Source organism: Bombina bombina, chromosome 3, assembly GCF_027579735.1.
Source record: "Bombina bombina isolate aBomBom1 chromosome 3, aBomBom1.pri, whole genome shotgun sequence".
NCBI classification, from domain to species: domain Eukaryota; kingdom Metazoa; phylum Chordata; class Amphibia; order Anura; family Bombinatoridae; genus Bombina; species Bombina bombina.
In genome coordinates this window covers 479,681,398-479,687,397 of record NC_069501.1, presented here as the reverse complement: position 1 = coordinate 479,687,397, position 6,000 = coordinate 479,681,398, and positions in this window count along the sequence as shown.

Genomic DNA, 6,000 nt, shown 5'->3' with positions numbered 1-6,000 from the left:
TGGTTGATGTACGCAACAGTTGTCATGTTGTCTGATTGAAACCGTATGAACGTGGCCCTCGCTAGCTGAGGCCAAGCCTTGAGAGCATTGAATATCGCTCTCAGTTCCAGAATATTTATCGGTAGAAGAGATTCTTCCCGAGACCAAAGACCCTGAGCTTTCAGGGATCCCCAGACCGCGCCCCAGCCCATCAGACTGGCGTCGGTCGTGACAATGACCCACTCTGGTCTGCGGAATGTCATCCCTTGTGACAGGTTGTCCAGGGACAGCCACCAACGGAGTGAGTCTCTGGTCCTCTGATTTACTTGTATCTTCGGAGACAAGTCTGTATAGTCCCCATTCCACTGACTGAGCATGCACAGTTGTAATGGTCTTAGATGAATGCGCGCAAAAGGAACTATGTCCATTGCCGCTACCATCAACCCGATCACTTCCATGCACTGAGCTATGGAAGGAAGAGGAACGGAATGAAGTATCCGACAAGAGTCTAGAAGTTTTGTTTTTCTGGCCTCTGTTAGAAAAATCCTCATTTCTAAGGAGTCTATAATTGTTCCCAAGAAGGGAACCCTTGTTGACGGGGATAGAGAACTCTTTTCCACGTTCACTTTCCATCCGTGAGATCTGAGAAAGGCCAGGACGATGTCCGTGTGAGCCTTTGCTTGAGGAAGGGACGACGCTTGAATCAAAATGTCGTCCAAGTAAGGTACTACAGCAATGCCCCTTGGTCTTAGCACAGCTAGAAGGGACCCTAGTACCTTTGTGAAAATCCTTGGAGCAGTGGCTAATCCGAAAGGAAGCGCCACGAACTGGTAATGTTTGTCCAGGAATGCGAACCTTAGGAACCGATGATGTTCCTTGTGGATAGGAATATGTAGATACGCATCCTTTAAATCCACCGTGGTCATGAATTGACCTTCCTGGATGGAAGGAAGAATAGTTCGAATGGTTTCCATCTTGAACGATGGAACCTTGAGAAACTTGTTTAAGATCTTGAGATCTAAGATTGGTCTGAACGTTCCCTCTTTTTTGGGAACTATGAACAGATTGGAGTAGAACCCCATCCCTTGTTCTCTTAATGGAACGGGATGAATCACTCCCATTTTTAACAGGTCTTCTACACAATGAAAGAATGCCTGTCTTTTTATGTGGTCTGAAGACAACTGAGACCTGTGGAACCTCCCCCTTGGGGGAAGTCCCTTGAATTCCAGAAGATAACCTTGGGAGACTATTTCTAGCGCCCAAGGATCCAGAACATCTCTTGCCCAAGCCTGAGCGAAGAGAGAGAGTCTGCCCCCCACCAGATCCGGTCCCGGATCGGGGGCCAACATTTCATGCAGTCTTGGTAGCAGTGGCAGGTTTCTTGGCCTGCTTTCCTTTGTTCCAGCCTTGCATTGGTCTCCAAGCTGGCTTGGCTTGAGAAGTATTACCCTCTTGCTTAGAGGACGTAGCACCTTGGGCTGGTCCGTTTCTACGAAAGGGACGAAAATTAGGTTTATTTTTTGCCTTGAAAGGCCGATCCTGAGGAAGGGCGTGGCCCTTACCCCCAGTGATATCAGAGATAATCTCTTTCAAGTCAGGGCCAAACAGCGTTTTCCCCTTGAAAGGAATGTTAAGTAGCTTGTTCTTGGAAGACGCATCAGCCGACCAAGATTTCAACCAAAGCGCTCTGCGCGCCACAATAGCAAACCCAGAATTCTTAGCCGCTAACCTAGCCAATTGCAAAGTGGCGTCGAGGGTGAAAGAATTAGCCAATTTGAGAGCATTGATTCTGTCCATAATCTCCTCATAAGGAGGAGAATCACTATCGACCGCCTTTATCAGCTCATCGAACCAGAAACATGCGGCTGTAGCGACAGGGACAATGCATGAAATTGGTTGTAGAAGGTAACCCTGCTGAACAAACATCTTTTTAAGCAAACCTTCTAATTTTTTATCCATAGGATCTTTGAAAGCACAACTATCCTCTATGGGTATAGTGGTGCGTTTGTTTAAAGTGGAAACCGCTCCCTCGACCTTGGGGACTGTCTGCCATAAGTCCTTTCTGGGGTCGACCATAGGAAACAATTTTTTAAATATGGGGGGAGGGACGAAAGGAATACCTGGCCTCTCCCATTCTTTATTAACAATGTCCGCCACCCGCTTGGGTATAGGAAAAGCTTCTGGGAGCCCCGGCACCTCTAGGAACTTGTCCATTTTACATAGTTTCTCTGGGATGACCAACTTGTCACAATCATCCAGAGTGGATAATACCTCCTTAAGCAGAATGCGGAGATGTTCCAACTTAAATTTAAATGCAATCACATCAGGTTCGGCCTGTTGAGAAATGTTCCCTGAATCAGTAATTTCTCCCTCAGACAAAACCTCCCTGGCCCCATCAGACTGGGTTAGGGGCCCTTCAGAGATATTAATATCAGCGTCGTCATGCTCTTCAGTATCTAAAACAGAGCAGCCGCGCTTACGCTGACAAGTGTTTATTTTGGCTAAAATGTTTTTGACAGAATTATCCATTACAGCCGTTAATTGTTGCATAGTAAGGAGTATTGGCGCGCTAGATGTACTAGGGGCCTCCTGAGTGGGCAAGACTCGTGTAGACGAAGGAGGGAATGATGCAGTACCATGCTCATCTTGGGCATCATTGTCATTATCACATAAATCACATTTATTTAAATGAATAGGAATTCTGGCTTCCCCACATTCAGAACACAGTCTATCTGGTAGTTCAGACATGTTAAACAGGCATAAACTTGATAACAAAGTACAAAAACGTTTTAAAATAAAACCGTTACTGTCACTTTAAATTTTAAACTGAACACACTTTATTACTGCAATTGCGAAAAAACATGAAGGAATTGTTCAAAATTTATCAAATTTTCACCACAGTGTCTTAAAGCCTTAAAAGTATTGCACACCAAATTTGGAAGCTTTAACCCTTAAAATAACGGAACCGGAGCCGTTTTAAACTTTAACCCCTTTACAGTCCCTGGTATCTGCTTTGCTGAGACCCAACCAAGCCCAAAGGGGAATACGATACCAAATGACGCCTTCAGAAAGTCTTTTCTAAGTATCAGAGCTCCTCTCACATGCGACTGCATGCCATGCCTCTCAAAAACAAGTGCGCCACACCGGCGCGAAAATGAGGCTCTGCTTATGCTTTGGGAAAGCCCCTAAGGAATAAGGTGTCTAATACAGTGCCTGCCGATATTATTATATCAAAATACCCAGATAAAATGATTCCTCAAGGCTAAATATGTGTTAATAATGAATCGATTTAGCCCAGAAAAAGTCTACAGTCTTAATAAGCCCTTGTGAAGCCCTTATTTACGATCGTAATAAACATGGCTTACCGGATCCCATAGGGAAAATGACAGCTTCCAGCATTACATCGTCTTGTTAGAATGTGTCATACCTCAAGCAGCAAGAGACTGCACACTGTTCCCCCAACTGAAGTTAATTGCTCTCAACAGTCCTGTGTGGAACAGCCATGGATTTTAGTTACGGTTGCTAAAATCATTTTCCTCATACAAACAGAAATTTTCATCTCTTTTCTGTTTCTGAGTAAATAGTACATACCAGCACTATTTCAAAATAACAAACTCTTGATTGAATAATAAAAACTACAGTTAAACACTAAAAAACTCTAAGCCATCTCCGTGGAGATGTTGCCTGTACAACGGCAAAGAGAATGACTGGGGTAGGCGGAGCCTAGGAGGGATCATGTGACCAGCTTTGCTGGGCTCTTTGCCATTTCCTGTTGGGGAAGAGAATATCCCACAAGTAAGGATGACGCCGTGGACCGGACACACCTATGTTGGAGAAATTATGTTTTCTCTTGTTAAGTGTGTTCAGTCCACGGGTCATCCATTACTTATGGGATACCCATACCAAAGCTAAGTACACGGATGATGGGAGGGACAAGGCAGGAACATTAAACAGAAGGAACCACTGCCTGTAGAACCTTTCTCCCAAAACCAGCCTCCGAAGAAGCGAAAGTGTCAAATTTGTAAAATTTGGAAAAAGTATGAAGTGAAGACCAAGTTGCAGCCTTGCAAATCTGTTCAACAGAGGCCTCATTCTTAAAGGCCCAGGTGGAAGCCACAGCTCTAGTGGAATGAGCTGTAATTCTTTCAGGAGGCTGCTGTCCAGCAGTCTCATAGGCTAAACGTATTATGCTACGAAGCCAAAAAGAGAGAGAGGTAGCCGAAGCCTTTTGACCTCTCCTCTGTCCAGAGTAAACGACAAACAGAGAAGAAGTTTGTCTAAAATCTTTAGTTGCCTGTAAGTAGAACTTCAGAGCACGGACCACGTCTAGATTATGCAAAAGATGTTCCTTCTTAGAAGGTTTAGGACATAATGATGGAACAACAATCTCTTGATTGATATTCCTGTTAGAAACAACCTTATTCAAAAACCCAGGTTTAGTACGCAGTACTACCTTGTCTGAATGAAAGATCAGATAAGGAGAATCACAATGTAAGGCAGATAACTCAGAAACTCTTCGAGCCGAGGAAATAGCCATCAAAAACAAAACTTTCCAAGATAAAAGCTTAATATCAATGGAATGAAGGGGTTCAAACGGAATACCCTGAAGAACTTTAAGAACCAAGTTTAAGCTCCACGGAGGAGCAACAGTTTTAAACACAGGCTTAATTCTAGCCAAAGCCTGACAAAAGGCCTGGACGTCTGGATTCTCTGCCAGACGTTTGTGTAAAAGAATAGACAGAGCTGAAATCTGTCCCTTTAGCGAACTAGCGGATAAACCCTTTTCTAAACCCTCTTGTAGAAAAGCCAATATCCTAGGAATCCTAACCTTACTCCATGAGTAACTCTTGGATTCGCACCAATATAAATATTTACGCCATATCTTATGGTAAATTTTTCTGGTCACAGGTTTTCGAGCCTGTATTAATGTATCAATAACCGAATCCGAAAACCCACGCTTTGATAGAATCAAGCGTTCAATTTCCAGGCAGTCAGCCTCAGAGAAATTAGGTTTGGATGGTTGAAAAGACCCTGAATTAGAAGGTCCTGCCTCAGAGGAAGAGACCATGGTGGACAGGACGACATGTCCACTAGGTCTGCATACCAGGTCCTGCGTGGCCACGCAGGCGCTATCAGAATTACCGATGCCCTCTCCTGCTTGATCCTGGCAATCAGTCGAGGTAGCAACGGAAATGGTGGAAACACATAAGCTATGTTGAAAACCCAAGGGGCTGCTAATGCATCTACCAGCACCGCTCCCGGGTCCCTGGACCTGGATCCGTAACAAGGAAGCTTCGCGTTCTGGCGAGATGCCATGAGATCCAGATCCGGTTTGCCCCAACGACGAATCAGTTGAGCAAATACCTCCGGGTGAAGTTCCCACTCTTCAGGATGAAAAGTCTGGCGACTTAGGAAATCCGCCTCCCAGTTCTCTACGCCCGGGATGTAAATCGCTGACAGGTGGCAAGAGTGAGACTCTGCCCAGCGAATTATCTTTGAGACTTCCAACATCGCTAGGGAACTCCTGGTTCCCCCTTGATGATTGATGTAAGCCACAGTCGTGATATTGTCCGACTGAAATCTGATGAACCTCAGTTTTGCTAACTGAGGCCAAGCTAGAAGAGCATTGAATATTGCTCTTAATTCTAGAATGTTTATTGGAAGGAGTTTCTCCTCCTGAGTCCACGATCCCTGAGCCTTCAGGGAATTCCAGACTGCTCCCCAGCCTAGAAGGCTGGCATCCGTTGTTACAATCGTCCAATCTGGTCTGCGAAAGGTCATTCCTTTGGACAGATGAACCAGTGACAACCACCAGAGAAGAGAATCTCTGGTCTCCTGGTCCAGATTTAGCAAAGGGGACAGATCTGAGTAATCCCCGTTCCATTGACTGAGCATGCATAGTTGCAGCGGTCTGAGATGCAGGCGCGCAAATGGCACTATGTCCATTGCCGCGACCATTAAGCCGATTACCTCCATGCACTGAGCTACTGATGGGCTTGGAACGGAATGAAGGACACGGCA